Source organism: Canis lupus, chromosome 31 (genome assembly GCF_003254725.2).
Source record: "Canis lupus dingo isolate Sandy chromosome 31, ASM325472v2, whole genome shotgun sequence".
In the NCBI taxonomy this organism is placed as follows: Eukaryota; Metazoa; Chordata; class Mammalia; order Carnivora; family Canidae; genus Canis; species Canis lupus.
Window position 1 is genome coordinate 741045 of NC_064273.1, and position 19532 is coordinate 760576.

Genomic DNA, 19532 nt, shown 5'->3' on the forward strand with positions numbered 1-19532 from the left:
CCATGTCTCTGTGGAGAAGTCTGCTATTAATCTGGGATTTCTCCCCATATAAGTTAAGAATCTCTTGTCCCTCACTGCTTTAAGGCTTTTCTCTTTATCTTTGGAATTTGCAAATTTCACTATTAAATATTGAGGTGTTGAATGGTTTTTATTGATTTTGGGGGGGAACTGCTCTATCTCCTGGATCTGAATGCCTGTTTCCTTCCCCAGGTAAGGGACATTCTCAGCTATGATTTGTTCAAATATGCTTTCTGGTCCTCTGTCCCTTTCAGCGCCCTCTGGAACCCCAATTAAACGTAGATTTTTCCTTCTGAGGCTGTCATTTATTTCCCTTAACCTTTCCTCAGGGTCTTTTAATTTTTTTTTTCTCTTTTTCCCCAGCTTCCTTCCTTGCCATCAACTTGTTTTCTATGTCACTCATTCTCTCTTCCACGTAATTAACCCTAGTCATTCAGACCTCCAGTTGGATTGCATCTCATTTAATTGATTTTTAATTTCAGCCTGATTAGATCTAAATTCTGCAGTAACAAAGTCTCTAGAGTTCTTAATGCTTTTTTCCAGAGCCACCAGTAACTTTATAATTGTGCTTCTGAATTGGCTCTGACTTCGAATTGTAATCCATATTCGTAACTCTGGGGCAGAGAGTACTGGTTCTGATTCTTTCTTTTCTGGTTAGTTCTTCCTTCTAGTCATTTTGGTCAGTGCAGAGTGGTTGTATGAGTGCGGTGAGTTAAAAATGTCAACTACGACCTAAGTTAAATTCCACCCTAGATTACTCTGATGAGGTCAGAGACCAGAAAATGAAAAAGAAGGTCATAACAGAATAAAACAAAAGGAGCACTAAAGTGAAAAACAAACTTTAAAAGAAAATAGCAAAAAAGAAAAGGCCAAGAATCCCAAGGGAGAAAAAAAAAAGAGAAAAGAAAAAGAGAAGAGAAAAAGCACAAATAAAGAGGAAAAAAAAAGAGAGAAAAAAAAAGAGGAGATAAAGGGCGGGGGGTGGGGGTGGGGGGTGGGACGGACCAGGAAATGGCAGTGGTGAAGAAGTTATAGTGGAGGGAGAATGTAGTCTACCTGAGAGGTCCTAAAGGGCTATCCTCTTGGTTCTGAGTATATTAAGTTCTAAGCATATTAGAAGATGCTCAGTCCCAAATTTACATAGACCAGAAATATTTATAGAGAGCCCCAACACTGACCACCAAAACATAAATGAGATTAAAGAGGGGGGCAGGAATAGAGAATATAATCTAACAGAATGAACCAGCATGGTATCCCACTTGGTTCTGGGTGCATGCTGGTCATGTTTTAGAAGGTATGACCTCCACCATTGTAGAACAAAAGGAGGCAGAGAAAACAAAAAACACAAAACCAAAGCCTGTATCTCATATATCTCCCAAAATTAAATTATGTTGAAGGGAATCTAGAAGTGGAAAATATATCTAAGACCTGTAATTGTAGAAATATGAAAGTCAAAAAGGAAGAAACTTAAAAATGAAGAGTTGGTAAAATATTGTAGTTAAGGTGGGAAAAGAGAAAAAATATTGGAAATTTTTAGGCTGCTATAAAAATGAAAAAAGAGGGGGATGGGGGTACCTTCTGGTTCTATATAGTGTAAATCCCTTGATTTCCCCTGGAGCCTTCCAGCGCTGCTTGGTCGAGAACTTGCTCTTCCTCTGTCCTTCCAGCTGGTTTTCTGAGGGGAGGGGCCTGCTGTGCTCTCAGGTGTATGCACGGGGTGGGGGGGTGGAGATGACTGCCCCTCTGCCGGGGGCTCAGTTGGAGCTGTTTATCCGGTGAGGCCCCTGTCCCCTCGCCGCCCCCCCTCGCCCCAGGCACAGGGTGACACAAGGAGGATCAACAACACTGGTGGAATCCAGGTCTCTAGCCCTGAAGTCAGCTCCCCCAGTAAGCACCCGCAGCTCCCAGTCCACACTGCTCTACGTGCTCCCCAAGTGGGGGCGCTGACCTGTACAGCTCGGGGGTGCCCAGTGGCAGGAGAGTCCTTGCTGTCCTGGGCCCTCCCCACCTCCACTTGTCCCAGGGGTAGCGCAGGCTCAGGGTCTGTGTCCCTGGCGCCTTGGGATCCAGAGCCTGCACTACTGGAATTGCTCTCCCGGGCGCAGCTCCCAAAGGCAGCAGGGCATAGACCCCTCTGCCCAGAGCCCCCCACTGACTGACCGGCTTCACCCCAGGACCTGCCTGGCAGCGGTCCAGCCCTTTCCCGAGATTGGCTACAGTGTGGGTGCGCTCTCCCCGGCGCCCTCCTCTCCCAGTGACCCCGGGAGACTGGAGGCATCCCCGCCCCTCCTGCGCTTCTGCCCTATTTCTCTGCTGAGCACTTTCCCCCCGGGAAGGATCCGTGTGGATTTTTAAAGTTCCCGCATCTCCGGGCGGGGCTCTCCTGTCCCGAGGCTCCTGCCACCCCCCTTAGCCCGGCTCCTCGTGATGCCCCTCCCCCACTCGATTCTTCTTTATTTTATTTTTTTCTGCCTTCCTATCTTGTTAGAAGCGAAAAGCCTTCCCTCTGTAGCGTCCAACCATTCTCTCTTTAAATCTCAGGTCGAATTCATAGGTGTTCGGGATGTTTGGAAGTTATCTAGGTGAGTGGGCAGGGCCGGGTCAGGTGAGGACCCTACTCCTGCGCCAGCTTGCCCTGCCCCCTCGGAAATTTCTAATCTTAAAATCTCATTGCAGAACATTATTTTTATGCAAATGAGAAACCCAGACATACCAGAGTGAGTATTTGAGTATTTGTTTAGGCTTTTAAATCTTGATGTTCAGAATTACATGAAAATAGCTTTACATAAAAATAATATTTGTTTATGATATAGAGTTAAAATAGGTAGTATGGTTTGACAAAATCTTGGAAATAAATTTTTCAATAGATAGAGGGAACAGGAATAATGATAATAACACCTTCCATTGGCCATTCATTATTTATGAACCTCAAGCATATTTTAGGTGGTGTGGTACTGTCATCCATTCAAAGAATTTATTTGATAGTGGGTAAGACAAAGAGTATATAAACAGTATCAATATGACAAGATATATGCTTATAGAGACATATCAAAGTGTAAGGGGAATACTAGCTGAGAAAAACTAACTGGGATGAGGCCTAGGCTGACAAAACTTTATAAAGAACTTTATCTGAAACTACTGGGCATTCACTGGACATAAAGCAGAAAGTGGTGAGAGGCATTCTAATTGGAGAGACTGGTCATGTGGGTACAAAGGAGTGAAAAAAGAAAGTCAAGCAGCTAAGAAAAAGTGTCAGAAGTGAGCTTGGAAAAATATGCAAGGCTAGGGGAGAGAATGCTGAAAAAAATGTGTATTTTTGTTTCTCACCTAGAGAGACATTTTAAAAAATATTTTATTTATTATTCATGAGAGACAGAGAGAGAGAGAGAGGCAGAGACATAGGCACAGGAGGTTCCTCTTAGGAAGCCCAATGCAGGACTTGATTCCTGAGCCACCCAAGGCATCCTGAGAAAGAATCACTGATATATACAGAGCAAGACAACAGCATGAAGGGATATAGCTTCCAGCTATTCTAGAAGAGAATTTGCAGAAACATAGAATACATGTCAATGAATATCTTTTAGTAACACGATCTTATATAATTTTTACAATAATCCTATGAAGTGTGAATTATCATCTCAAAGTCAAATATGGTTATATTAAGTTCCAGAGAGGGGCTTGCCTGGGATGGCCACTGGTAGAGACAAAGATAGGATCTGAAACTCTGCCTGTCTCCTATCATTACTTACGTTTTTTTTTTTTTTTTTTGGTAGAATTTCCTATCTCAAAGTAGCATCTCTCCACCTACCATTTCCAAACCTTACTGCTTCTTAGGGACATGATTCTGAGATGACCCCTCTCTGGTTTTACAGGGAAGGTGTGGTACAGTCAGACACCAGGTAAAAACACCTCTGTGAGACTAGAATGGTCAATCTTTTGAAGAAGTCACAGTGCTGGAGAAAAGGGAAGAGATGCCAGAGATATTTTGTAAGTAGAACTGAGAGGATATGGTGACCCAATAGGTATATGAAATGAAGGAAAGCTGGGCATTAAGAAATGAATCTTCTGGTTTGGGAGACTGAATATAAAAGATACCATCAACCAACATATAGGATATGGGTGGAGGTACAAGTACCATGATCAGGAGGTTAAGTTTGACCTGAAAACAATGAGACATGCTTTAGTAATTACTCATATAAATTCAGAAGAGAGAAACCAGAGATTTTACCATACCACATTTCATACATTTATTGGTAGTTAATTTATTGCAAGCCCAAGCAAATGAACACTATATATACTAAGCTATAAAATTCATTATCAGTCAGGTCCAGACAACTCTGGGGGTTATTATTTGGGATTATTTAAATATATCAAATACAACTTAAAGCTTTGAAGCAGACACTACTTTTGTGGATGTGAATCCACTGCAAAGTTAATTTATTATGGCTCTTGTCTGAAAAGTTGTTGGGGCAAATAAGAGATTTGAAGAGTAGGAGAACAGATTTTTCCATCATGACATATTTTTATGTGCTTTAGCTATTGCACAATTTGAAAGGATTTGGCATAACATTACTTTTTATGATCATATCATCAAGTCTAAACATCATTTTTGGCTATGAAAGGAAAGAAGTATATTGTTCCTAAGTATAAATATTCAGGAGGTAGGGATGGAAGTTGGAGAGATGAAGAATTCAAACAGAAACAAAAATGGCTTTCCCTTTTTTAGTTTTTGAGAGCTTCCATACAGAATTAACCTGAGCTGAAAATAGGCAGAATTATATCTTTGAATCAATATATTTTTGGTTCTCTGTATTCAAAAGGGATGCCAAGGATGTATTTTGTAAACAAAGACTAGATTTATGGAAGCACACCTAGCACACTGATGATCATATACAGCTGTTTAATCTGATTCCCATAGATTCCAAGACTGTTTCCACTGATGAATTCATACAATTGAATTAATTCATTCACAAGTATTATTGTGCCAGGCAGTACTGTATGTATGGACCTGAGAATAAAACTGGACAAGTCCTTTCCTAATAGGGGAGAGAGACAATAAGAAACCCACATAAATAGAAATATAATATCCAAGAAGACTTTGTGCTATGAAGAGTGCCAAGTAAAAAGGCCTATTTTACATAGATGAGCTTAAAATAGTGGCCAGGAATATGATCATGTAGATTTTATAGGACATGATAAGGGATATATATTATAGTAGAATCAGTAGGACTTGATGATGGATTGAATGAGGATGAGAGGGAAAGGAAGGGGTCACGAATGACACCCATATTTTTGACTTAAGCAACTGAGGATTTAGTGACACTCTAAGAAAAATAGGGAAAATTGGGAGAAACAATTTTAGATAGAACACTGAGAAGTTATCTGGAGATATAGACTGGATATACAAAGATGGTGCAGGGCCATGTGGTGTCTAAGTCTAGAGGTCATGGAGAATTCAGAACTGAGGCTATAAATTTGGAAAACCTCTGTATATGTAAATTTTTTAAGCCATGGGAAAAGTTGAGATAATATGAATGTAGGTAAAGAAGGGAAAAGGACTGAGATTCCAAGAGCATTTCCTACATCTTGAGGTCCTGAAAAGGACAATAAACTGCAAAGTAGACTGCATGGGCCTATAAATTGTTGATATTCTCTATCAACACTGAGAATCAATACCCTGGGAAAATAAAAAACTTTTTAAAAGAATATTAAGGAAACTGGGAACCACTGGGCTTTAAAAATCTAATATATAGAATTACAAATTAGTATAAACTTTAAAGTAATTTCATAGACAGTAATATTTTGGCTATCCATTTAGCAAAAAAAAATTGTTCATTTATTAAATAAATACTTCTAGTTTGGAATTGTAGCTTACATGATATAGTATGCCAGACTGTTTGTTAACAACTATTAAAATCCATATATATATGGCAACAGAGTTATCTAATAGTGCATTAATATCCTAAATAATAGGGACGCCTGGGTGGCTCAATGGTTGAGCATCTGCCTTTGGCTCAGGGCATGATCCTGGGGTCCTGGGATCAAGTCCCTCATCGGGCTTCCTGCGTGGAGACTGATTCTCCCTCTGCCTGTGTCTCTGCCTCTCTGTGTGTCTCTCATGATAAATAAATACAGTCTTAAAAAAATATATCCTAAATAATAACATGTATTTCTTTAAAACTTGAAATTTTATGAAATATTATTTGATTAACTCAGACAACTGTGTAAGGTTTGGAAGGTAAATGTTATTATGATCATTTTGCTAATAAACACACAGGGATTCAGAGAGACTGATTTGAATAATGTCAGCCAGCTAGGTATATAGATCTAAGATCTTATGACTCTTAATCCATTGCTTTTCCTGAGACCACACCATTTGTTGTGTGGTGAGACCACACCATGTGTTGTGTGGTTTGATTTCTCATTTATGCTTAGGATCAGAGGTATGTGTATGGGTTGTGCAGACTGTGTATTGCATAGGTAAGCTATGAATGGTCCCGTCACACTGGGCAGTAAGCAGTCTGAGTAAGATAAGCAGGGGGTGTGATTAAAATACTTTGACCATGACATCTAATAGTCTCAGAAATATGGAGAGGTAAGAGTTAAAACCGACTTGTTATTCTATTAATGAGAACTTCATCTCTCCAAATGAAAAATCGGATCTTCAAAGTGATGATGATTATTAAAATTATTAAGAATCTGATATTCTTTGGTTTTCTTTCTGATACTGTATTTTGTGTCTTTTTCATTTTCTAGAAGAATTTTTCTTAATTTACTTTTTCTTTCATTCATGTTCACTCACTCAAATGTTCTCTTAGCAACATCCTAAGTTCTAGCTGCTTCCAGTAGATTCTTGGGGCTATCTTCCTTGCACCTTTAAACACTACTCACCATTAGTGAACCAATTAGTCAGTGGTGGTGGCCCTTCCTAGAAACAGTATTCATGACTCTCATAATCCCCATTGTCACTTCTGCTTTTAGTTCTTTGATTTACTACATTGTTTTTTAAATCATATTCTCCTTAATTCACAACTTATTTTTCTTCATCATTTAAATCTGAGAATGCTCACCATATTGTGATAGATTGAATCACTGGTTTTTATCACCACTCTGCCTCCTCACGTTCCTGCTCTTGTGAGAAGTCAGCGAGAGGCTCACAGTCCACTTAATCTCACCCTCTCTTCTTAGCTTCTCCTTAAAAAAAATAAATGAAATTATTTCTTTTATATTCTCCCAAAACTTTTCCAGCCAAAATATACCCTGTCTCTGATGTACTGATGTAGTCCTTCCACTTCCTCCCCCACCAATAGCCACTTTTAAAAGTGAAACATCAGGTTTAGAAATCAAAGAAGAGAAAAAGGTGTGTGTGTATGTGTGTGTGTGTGTGTGTGTATGTGTGTGTGGTGAGAGAGAGAGAAAATATAAACTGTAATAGCTGTGTTATGCAATGCATACTAAATAAGGATATTTGGCTATTCTTTTTGTAATGAACATTTATAACAATATTTACCAGACATTGGATAAGATAGAGAACTGGGAACAAATTTAATTATGACATTTGAGAGAATGAATTCATTGACCTGCTCCTTATGAAACTATTCTACACAGGGGAGCAAGACTAGTGCTATCAAAAACGGAAAGGCAATCACAAATATTTGAGATTTTTGGGATTATGGGAGGGCTCTTTTCTAGCAGGTGTGGGACATCAAATCATTAACATTTAATACAGAATGAGTTAATAGCATACTACATTCACGCTTTGTGGGATTAAGGATAGAATACCATAAGGTTGCTAGCTATGTCAGCTGGGGTCAATTTCTCATGGGAAAAAAAAAGTAGCCAATAATTTTGGTCTTTCCTAATTCACAGAGTTGATAAAATCTTTGGAAGTAACTTGAAAAATATAAGGATTGTATAAATATAACTTATTTTAAGCCTTTGTTTTAAAATTGGCAATCCTATTATTGCTTGTATTAATCAGGAAATCAATGAATATAACCTTTGATTTAAAAAAAATTGTTTTATTTGGCATGTTCCAGAGTGCTTACACTGACTTTTGATTTGGTCATATTTAGTATCATTCAAGATAAATTTATTAGTTTTACCTGAATTAGTATTCAAATGGTCATGCAAAACTTACAAAACACAAATAGGGTAATAAATACTACTGCTGGTCAAATTTGTAAATCTTAGCCACTTTATTCTGGGTTTATTCCTTTGCCTTTAAGATAGAAACTAGTAACATTAATAGTAACTAAAAATAATAACACATTTATGAGGTTCATTTAAACCAAGTGTACCAGTATCAACTCTCAAACTTATTCCTTACATTTTACTTCTTAAATTTAAACAATGTAAAAATATGATCCATCTTTTTTATCCATCTTTTTATGAAGTGCTATTAAGTAACTATTCTAAAGCAACATATTACTCTATTTCCAAATATCTAATTGCACCTTTGATGATATGTGACTATCTTAATGCATATTTCTCAACATCTTGGAAATAGCAGTAAGCAATACATCCCATTCTCTGAATTTAATTATAAATCATGGTAAAATGGTTCATAATTCTAGGAAACTAATGTTATTAAAATATCTATTCATGTCTATTTATTTCACTTTTGTCTATCAGATTTTAAGATTTAGTCTTGCTCATTATTATTACTTCCCAAAGTTGGGTTGAAGTATTTCTACTGCTCAAAAGGAAATTAAAATATCTATACAGAAATGTAAAAAAAGCAGAATATTAAAGTTAAAAATTAAAATTTTCAGTGCAATATCCTTGAAAAGAGGTCCAATAAATTTGAATTAAGTTTTTCACATTCAATATTAAATTTGTCTTAATTTTACTAAAGTCTGTAGTTTGTCAATCTTAAGCATGGATTTTGGTAGAAACAGTAATTAATACTGAATCTCATTTTAGGATATTTATAAAATATAAAAACATTTTACTTCATAGAGCTAATGTTCTTTTATTATTACAAACATTAAAACTTTATGATCTTATATGTTGGCATGATGGGGATACTGGTTAATCATAAAGTTTTTTTATTAATAAATAAATTATTTAATTTTCCAGTTATATTTCTTTCTACAATTTGCCATAACCAGCATGAGCAGGGAAAAAAAAAAACAAAACAAAACCAGAAGATACTTTGAAAAGGAATAACACTATAATAGTGATTTCAAAGGAAAAAAAGAAGAAAAATAAGAGTCTAGTTAATGAGATAATTTACTAAAATTCTAGCATCCTTCTATGAACCTAAAAGATCCAAACTCACAAATCTGGATGAAAAATAAAACTGCCCTATGAAAATAAGCCAAAAGATAAACCAATTGACACAAATATATAAAAATATTCAAGGGTTGAGAATAAAATCTTATTGTCTTATGCCAATTGGATTAGCAATTAAATTCTTTTATGTGAATCAGGTTGTGGAGAAATGAATACAACCATACAAATTTACAATAACAATTTGTCAAATTCTTTTCAAAAGAATCTTGGCAATAAGCAACATGTCCCAATAATGTTCATATTATTTGACTAGTAATACTACTGCTGGATATTTATCATGCAGAAATAATTTAAATGAAGTAAAATAGTATGCATATGAGACTGAGCTGTTTATAACAGTGAAAAACCTGAATTAAACTCTCTATGTTGTTCTATCGGGAACAAGAAGTTAAAGGATATTTTTCTTGTTCCTTCGAATATTAGGCCAAGATTGAAGCCAGAAAGCAACAAAAACCAATAAATCTGATGATAAGGTTCTATAAGTTTCAATAAATTGTTAAAGCTAGTCAAATTCCTGCAGTGCATACAGAGAGGATTCCAAAGTTACTCCGTGCTAAAGACTGAATATTTATGTCTCCCCCAAATTCATTATGTTGAAACCTGATCCTCAATGTGATGGTATTAGAAGGTGGGGCCTTTGGGAAGTGATTAGGTATGAGGGTGGAACCCTCATGAATGAGATTAGTGTCCTTTAAAAAAGAGCCCAGAAAGCTCCCTCTTCTCCTCTTCCCTGAGAGGATTAGAAGAAGGAAGACAACCATCTGTAAACCAGGAAACAAGCTCTAGATACTGAATCTGTGACTACTTTGATCTGAGACTTCCTTGCCTCTAGAATTGTTAGAAATAAATTTCTGTTGCTTGTAAACCACCACGTCTATGGTATGTTGTTATAGCATCTTGAACTAAGACATTCCATTATATCCTTTCCTCGCATATGGAAGTGAGATGAAACAATAAGGTTCCTAGTGAGCAAAACTTAAGGAGGTACATACAGAGTCCTGAGAGTAAATGCCTCCTTAAATATTTTGCTCTAGACTTCTTCACTAGTTGATTATTGGTTTAGCTTATAGACTCCATGGAATGTCTGTGGGATACACAAACATGGGAAAGCATAACTAGAGTGAGGAAGAGAAAGGGGAGTAGGGAAGAGGGGGCTGAAGGAGGACTGGTAGTGGAGGAGCCTAAGAGCCCATTATTTGGCATGGTGGGGTTTCAGGTCTCCTGTGGAGATCTGGGATGACATTTAAGTCTATGCTGTCATCTTCCAAAATTTCTTGTGTTCCACAGATCCTTCTGCTTCTGGAGTTGCCTTACTCTGTGAGCAGCCTTCATGGTGCAGTACTGACAGGATGTTTCAAATACAGAATTGTCCAGATTTTCCTTCAACATACAGGAAATATGCAACCTTGTTGTGTTAAACAGTGGGTTGACTCTTCACTGTCATTCTGCCATCAGTCCTATTGCCTTGTACATGGATTATTTTTAAAGTTCCTATCACAAACTCTCTGGACTCTGTCATTTGGTATCAGTACTGTCAATATGTGGAAAAAAGTCTGAAGATGTGTCTTACATATGCATGTACTTAGTACAGCTCTTTACAGATTCTCTGATTCATTCATTTACATCTCAGCTAAGGTTTCTCTGTTGAGAGCTCTTCAAACATGAAGCAAATAAATATGTACAGAATTCCCAGAGTTACACTGCCATTTGTATAATTCTTTAAAGCAACCAAAAGTAAATCACAAAAACTCTTGTTTTCCTTCCTGATACTGGTGTCTCTTTGGGATCCTATAAAAGCAGGGTGCCATTCTCAAGGTTATCAGAGAGTTTTCAGAGAAAAAATGCTTGTCAATCCCTTGTCTGACAAAGAATATCTTTCTATTAGTTCTCCTGGATTTGACAGAGCTGTGCTTTATATAGCATGGCTTCATCAGCAACATGAGCAGTAGTACCGAAGCAGCATCTGCAAACGCAATGAATGATGAAAAATTTGACGTATATTTTGAAACACCTTAGAAATCTTACCCTTTGTCTTCTTTAACTTATTATTTTTTATGCTTTTTATTTTTATTTTTGTTTTTTAAAGATTTTATTTATTTATTCATGAGAGACACAGAGAGAGAGAGGCAGAGACATAGGCAGAGGGAGAAGAGGTTCCGTGCTGGGAACCTGAGGTGGGACTCGATCCCAGGTCCCCAGGATCAGGCCCCAGGCTGAAGGCGGCGCTAAACTGCTGAGCCACCTGGGTTGTCCTTCTTTAACTTTTTAGATTAAAATTTCCTTTAGGTCACTTGGAGTGAAGGTATCCAAAGATTGCCAGAGCAGAGGTTGAGTCACATTCCAGCTGTGCATCTCATTTGTAAAATTTAACAGTTTGCATGATGTCAAAAGCATTGCTTAGCTCATATAGAACAGAACACAAAAAGCCAGAGCTCTCAGCAATTCAACAAGTGTAGCACTCCCACCTAATATAGTTTCAAGGAGTTGTAAATGTTTTGCTAGCTAAAATGCATACTATTTTGCATAGTAGTTTTGTAATGGATATGGATGATAAAGGACTACTGCTTGACTCTTCTTGCTGTGTATCAGTTTTTTTTTTTATTACTTCCAATCCTGTTTATAACCATTCAGAAAATCATTATCACTACTAAAGATGACTTTTATTGACTATTTGTATATAATGATATGTATCATATAAAGATGCACTTTCCATATTCAGGAACCTAAAGTCTAAGAGGACAATAATGATGTAGTATAAGAAAATTAAGAAAGCTAGTTGAATGAAGTTAATACGTCCTCTGGTAGTATTCAGTTGCAGGGCTACCAAATCAGCAAAACCAATACTTTTCCTATACATTGGGAAATGTAGGAATCAGTAAGGATGATGAATCTGGCAGCATTTAATTTCATTTGTGTATAGACGTGAATGTGCCTGCATGCATTTGTGTAGCTATTTGGAACTTCAGAAAAATTATGGACTCATAACATTCAAACTGGTCTACTTTGTGCATATAATACTTTTTGTTTACAAAACATTTCTGTAATTCATTTTATTATTTTGATACAATTTTGAGATTTTAAGGAAGCTAAAAATTAGAGCTCTTTGCTGGTAAATTAAACAGAGATGCAAAATGTTTACAGACTTTAATAGAGTGATACTATTAATAAGACGCCCAGGGAGTATTAATTCACTGAATTTTCATTTGCTTATTAAATATGCATATGATGCTTTTTTATACCTTATTTTAGTTAGTAGTTACTGAGTACACCATAATTAAAGACATATTCCTTGCCTTTCAGAAGACCATGGCATAATGAGGGTGGGAGAGATATTTTTATATATAATCTACACCTAAATAGTAATAAGTTCAAATATAAATATATACAAATAGGAGTGGTGAAAGGCCAGTAAGTTGAAAAACAATTTGTAGAGAGATTCTAGGAAGATTTTGTTGAAAATGTGATTGCTAGGTTGTTCTCAGTTGAGAAATTCAGACTGGCAGATTTTTTTTTTTAAGATTTTATTTATTTATTCATAAGAGACACACACAGAGAGAAAAAGAGAGGCAGAGACACAGGCAGAGGGAGAAGCAGGCTCCATGCAGGGAACCTGACATGGAACTCGATTCCAGGTCTCCAGGATCACACCATCGGCTGAAGGCGGCGCTAAACCGCTGAGCTACCCGGGCTGCCCAAGGTACTTGATTTTATCACTCCTCTTCCTCCTTGCTTTTGCCAAACCTATTGCCTTTCAAGAATTACCCTTCAAAAATTAAAAAAAAAAAAAAAAACAAATTCTATAGAAAGAACAGTTAAAAGTCAAGGAAAAGACGAATGTGTATTCAGTTGTGTTCTGATGTAAAGTTCTGTAGATATCTGTGAAATCCATCCGGTCCAGTGTATCATTTAAGGCCCTTGTTTCTTTAGTGATGTTCTGCCTAGAATATCTGTCATTTGCAGAAAGTACCATGTTGAAATCTCCTACTATTAGTGTATTATTATCTAAGTAGGTCTTTACTTTGAATATTAATTGATTGATATACTTGGCAGCTCCTACATTAGGGGCATGAATATTCATGTTTGTTAGGTCTTCTTGTTGCATAGACCCTTTAGGTATGATATAGTGTCCCTGGCCGGATGAGAAATGGGTGTTATACATATAGTTGGCACATCGAACTCCAATAAAAAAATAAGAGCACAAAGGATAACTATAACCACAAAAATTTGATTAAAGATATATAATATAATATGATATAATGATAGTAGAAGACTTCAGTACTCCACAATCAATAACGGAGACAATCAGTAAGGTAAAACATCATTTGAACAACATTAGAATAAATGGAACTAATGGACATGTACAAAATGTTTTACCCAACAGCAGAATAAACATTCTTCTTGAGTGCATGTAGAATAGCTTCCAGGACAGATTACATGCTAGGTCATAAAACAAATCTCAACAAATTTAAGAAGGGTAAAATCATTCTAAGTATCTTTTCCAGCCATAATATCAGAAGACTACAATAACAAAAGGAAAATGAGAAAATCCACAAATGCATGGAAGTTAATACACTCTTAAACAACCATTGAGTCAAAAATGAAATCAAAGGGAAACTTAGAAACTATCTTGAAACAAATGAAAATAAAAACACAATATACCAAAATCATAGAGTACAGCAAAGCAGTAGGAAGAGAGAATTATATAGTAATAAATGTCTATATTAAAAAATAAAAAAGATCTTAAACAATTTAACTCTACTTCTCAAGGAATTAAAAAAGATAGAACAAACATCCTAAAGTTAGCAGAATAAATAAATAAAAAGGTTAGAGCAATAATAAATGAAATAAATAGTAAAAAAAAATAGAAAAAAATCACTGAGTTGGTTTTTATGAAAAGATCAACAAACTGACAAATCTTTAGTTAGACCAATCAAGAAAAAAGAGAGAAGACTCTTAAATAAAATAAAAAACAAAAGAGATATTACAAGTGATGCCCCAGAAATTAAAAAAAAATGATCATAAGAGGCTACTGTGAATAATTATAACCAATGAATTAGAAATGTAAAATAAATGGATAAATTCATAAAGACCTGTAATAGAACAAGACTGAATCAAAAAGAAATAGATGGGGGATCCCTGGGTGGCGCAGCGGTTTGGCGCCTGCCTTTGGCCCAGGGCGCGATCCTGGAGACCCGGGATCGAATCCCACGTCGGGCTCCCGGTGCATGGAGCCTGCTTCTCCCTCTGCCTGTGTCTCTGCCTCTCTCTCTCTCTCTCTGTGACTATCATAAATAAATAAAAATTAAAAAAAAAAAAAAAAGAAATAGATGGAACTGGAGGGGATTATGCTGAGTGAAGTAAGTCAGTCGGAGAAGGACAAACATTATATATTCTCATTCATGTGGGGAATATAAATAATAGTGAAAGGGAATATAAGGGAAGGGAGAAGAAATGTGTGGGAAATATCAGAAAGGGAGACATAACGTAAAGACTGCTAACTCTGGGAAATGAACTAGGGGTGGTAGAAGGGGAGGAGGGTGGGGGGTGGGAGTGTTTGGGTGACGGGTACTGGGGGTTATTCTGTATGTTTGTAAATTGAACACCAATAAAAAAAATGCTAAAAAAAAAAAGAAATAGCATGAATAGATGAATAACAAATAAGGAAATGGAATAAGAAATAAAAAATATTCTATCAAAGAAAAAGCCCAGGACCAGATGACTTCCCTAGTTAATGCTACCAAACATTAAAAAAATTAATACCAATCTTTCTTAAACTCTGCTAAAAATAGAAGAGGAAACACTTCCAGACTCATTTTATGAGGCCAGCATCACCCTGATATCAAAGCCTAATAAAAGATACCATAAAGAAAGAAAATTTGCCAATTTCTCTGATGAATGTAGATGCAAAATTCTTCAACAAAATATTCACAAATCAAATTCAACAGTACATTATAAGGATCATATACATGGACCAAGTGGGGTTTATACCTGAGATACAAAGATGGTTTAACATATGCCAATGAATCAGTGTGATACTATATTAGAAGAATGAAGGCTAAAAATTACATAATCATCTCAACAGATGCAGAAAAAGCATTTGACAAAATCAATACACTTTCATGATAAAAACTCTCAACAAATTAGGTATAAAAGGAATTTACCTCAACACAATAAAGGTCTTATACAAAAAACTCACAGCTAACATCATACTCAATGGTGACAAACCGAAAGCTTTTCCTCTAAAATCTGGAGCAAGACTAGGATGCCTGCTCTTGTCGTTTCTATTCAACATAGTACTAGAAGTCTTAGCCGGGACAATCAGGCAAGAAAAAGAAAGGAATCCAAAGCTGAGAAGAAGAAGTAAAATTACCTCTGTTTGCAGATGACACAATCTTATATGTAGAAAATCCTAAGGATTTCACACACATACAACAAAACCCCTATTAGAACTAAAAAATGAATTCAGCAAAGTTGCGGAATACAAAATCAGCATACAAAAATTAAATGTGTTTTCGTATGCCAATCACCCTGAGATCATGACCTGAGCCAAAATCAAGAGCCAGCCACTTACGTGACTGAGCCACCCAGGTGCCCCAGTTAGGTTTATTTCTGAATATTTTGTTAAGCGTCCTTATTACCAAAAAAAATAAAGAGGGCAAGATAAAACTTTTGGAATTGATGGATATGTTTATGGCATAGATTGTGGTGATGTTTTCACACATGTACTTATCTTAAAACATATCACGTTGTATACATACCTAAATACAGCTTTTTATATGCCAATTGCACCCCAGTAAAGTGGTTTTTTAAAAAAGAGAACTTCTATAAATTATAGCAACTACTGCCAAGCAATAAGATAGGATGAAAATTGAAGGCTGTTTTCTGAATTTATCAATTTGGAGGTCCCTGATGATTTCAATAAGAACAATTAGAAGAGAATGATATCTCCCTAGCCACTCAGCTAAGTCCTTCTTCTCCACTAGAATCATATTTGCACATGTCTTTTGCTTAATCCCATTCTCTTGTCATGCTTCAAATACCTCAAGGCATGGTTCTCTGCAAATGAAACTCAAAAAATTAATCCAAGCTAATCACTGAAAGAGAGTAGGTTGGCTAACTTATTCCTCAATGAAAGCTTGGATAATAGTCCTGAAATACCTACCTAGATAACTTTTGTTTTATATAGCAGAAAGGGCAAAAGCACCATTGAAATGAAAAACATTTCAATGTCTCTCTGCTGATAAGTTGTATCCCTATACCATCCATGTATAATTGTCAGTAGTTTCCTTTTCCATAAAATGAGATGATGTTTTCTTTTTAGTATTGATTTGGGAATTAAATAGAAACATATATAAAGCAGCAAAATAGAATTATATTTCTGCAAAATAGAATTATATTTATTTCTACAGTTATATTTCTACAAAATAGAAACTCTGCCATAGGCTCATTTGTTGATCACATACCAAGCTATTTTTGAAGTATATTTCCTAATCCTACCCTGGGTCTAGTTTGTATTTGAAATATATTAGGTTACTTGCTTTTTCATTAAAAGAAATCTTATACTTTTGTGTTAATTCATTTTTTTGTTATTTGATTCACTGAAAATACCCCAAATCTGACAATTTCCATTGATCAAAATCCTGCAAGTATCATTTTAAATGTCAGGCTTTTAAGTCTTTTCCTGTTTATTATAGCCAAAATTTATTTTCTCCCATGCATTCCCATAACATATTATTTTTACCTTTTGCAGAATTGTATTTTTGTGGCAAATACAATAGGTTGATCCACTCAATACCCTTTCCACATTCTTTGTCTCCTTTTCCTTCACCATAGAGGCTGCAAATGATAAGCAACAGCACTGAGTCATAAACCTTATCCATGTGCTATTGTCCCGTCCCCTTGCTTCTTCAAAGTCTTGTGCTTATTTTAACACTTCAAATATGGAAAAGAAAACAAATGTAGGTAAATCTTCTTGAATTCTTCCTGTGGTGTCTGCATTTCTCAAGAATTCTCCTTCCTATATAAAAGCCATTTTTTTGAAAAGATTATTTTACTTATTTAAGAGAGAGAGAGAGGGAGACAGCAGTGTAGGGGGAAGGGCAAAGGGAGAGGGAAAGAGTCTCAAGCAGAACATGGAGCTAGACATGGGGCTCAATCTCATGACCCTGACATAATGGCCTGAGATGAAATGAAACCAAGAGTCAGACACTTAACCAACTGCACCACCCAGGTGCTTCTAAAAGCCATTTTTCAGGTTGCTACATAGGTGTTAGGTGTGCCAACACTAGAGACATGACCCATTTCCTTACTAATTATATTGCATCAACTCTGACCTCATTTTACTACATTCCAATGAGTAAGGACAGGAAAAAGGAAATGAGTAGCACAGAAGATGGAGAAAAAATTATTATTATTTACTTATATATCAGCTACATTCTTAGTTATTGTATCTTTTAGTCATCACAAGATGCCTGCGAAATAGCTTTCATTATTCAGAATTTTACAGATGAATATAGTAAGGCTTAGATAAATTAGGTTATTTTGCATAAAATCACACACTAGGTGGTGACGCTGGGATTGAAGCCCATCAGCTTCTGATTCTAATGGTTTCAATGGTCTTGGATTGCATCACTCTTCAATACTTTATATATGAAACTACCTACCACCAGGTACAAAATACCCTTTATTTTTTTACCAGTTAGGTCTTTCATAGCCTGGTAATCATTTTTAGAAATGTTACTAAGATTACACTAGAGGTATGCTGGAGTTAGTCCCCACTGGCTGTAAGTCATCAGGTACATTTCTTCCCAACTGTGTTCAGTGAGTTCACTTTGGTAATTTGGAACTGATTATGTCAGAAGCATCTATACTGTTGGCACTATGAAAACTCTACAAATGTGGGCTCTTGCTCTCCCTCCTTGTTGGTTGATAAACATTTACCAGAATACCACTAGTTTCAAAACATTTTCATCCAAAAGCATTGTTAGAAATAATTTTAACATTAATCTCTTTCCTTTACTATTATATATCTTCCAGAACTGAGTTTTCATCTGTTGACATTTGAAACATTATTGTCATGTCCTTCATGCTTCAAAGACTTCCCACTATTACAAAATAAAACCCATCAATTTCCTTTTTTCCTCTAATGTATTCATAGTCCTACCATGCCCCCTTTTAAAATTGCAACTTAAATGTTTAGTTGTGCCAAGAGCTATTGAATCAAGCAGTTTGAGCACTTTGTAGGAATGCTTCTTTTCACAACACATCTCTATCAAATGTCCTGAAAATAATCAAACCATTTGTTCCCTTCACTTCTATCAGGCTACACAATCTTAGAAATGATAAGAAATTTAAACAGTGATTTATATCAATTTCTAATAGATTGCATATCAACTCCACTTGGCCATGATACTGAAAAGAATAAACTAATTAAGAAATTATCCATCAATATCAAAAGATTGTGACAAAAGAAGAAAGAAGGAAACGCTGAAATTTTTTTGGTCTAGGTACAATGGAATGTTATATTTAAAGTAGCTAATCACAAATGTAAGGTAAGCTCATCTATTAAAAGGGGAAAAGTATCCAGATTGAATGTCCAGATTGGGTAAAAATAAAAGCTAATAATATTTTCCTTGTAAGAAAAATTCAATTTAAAATGATTCAGGCCAACAACTTGAGGCAAACCTAAAGAAAAGAAAGACAATAAGGCTAATATTAAACAAGATGAATTCAATGAAGGAAAAAGAGAAAGTAAATTTCATGTAGGAAAACTAGACAACCATATATCTTTAAGTGCCCAATAATCAAGCACCACAATATCCAAATAGTAAGTTTAGTGTCCACTGGCAAATAGACAACTACAATTGTAGAAGGAAACTTTAATGGATCTCTATAAACAAGTAACAGATTAATCATATAAAATAACAAGAGAAGTGATATAAATAGTGCTAAATTTTAGTGCCATATATAGCACATAATTCATTCTTTCAAGTGTGCAGTGATATTTTACACAAGCTAAACATATATAAACCAAAAATCCCCAAGACCTTACATAAGCATCTCAAATAGAAATCATGCTGGCCACATTTTCTGACACAATATAATACTAAGAATAACCATGAATTGAAAATTTTAAACACAAAAACCTAAAACTTTGTCACTCATAATTGCTTCTTCAAAATAACTTATAAATTAAAGAAGAACATTAGAATTCAATG

The 19532-nt window shown here is 35.7% G+C and overlaps 1 protein-coding gene across 24 annotated transcripts in view; it reads right to left on the reverse strand.

Annotated features, from left to right (window-relative positions):
- Window positions 1-19532, reverse strand: part of HTR1F (5-hydroxytryptamine receptor 1F) — a 156509-nt gene that overhangs the window by 125066 nt on the left and 11911 nt on the right. For 11 of the 24 annotated variants that reach the window (XM_049104627.1, XM_035709315.2, XM_049104621.1 and 8 more), the window contains exons 2-3: window positions 17057-17151; window positions 7089-7212 (exon numbers count right to left, since the gene is read on the reverse strand). The exons of 1 other annotated variant lie outside the window; for it this stretch is intronic. The gene's annotated coding sequence lies outside the window, so the exon portion shown is untranslated. Of the gene's footprint in view, window positions 1-7088; window positions 7213-8018; window positions 11279-11315; window positions 13079-17056; window positions 17152-19532 lie in introns of those variants that run through there. 12 more of the 24 variants (XM_035709320.2, XM_049104629.1, XM_049104628.1 and 9 more) reach the window with 4 other exon arrangements.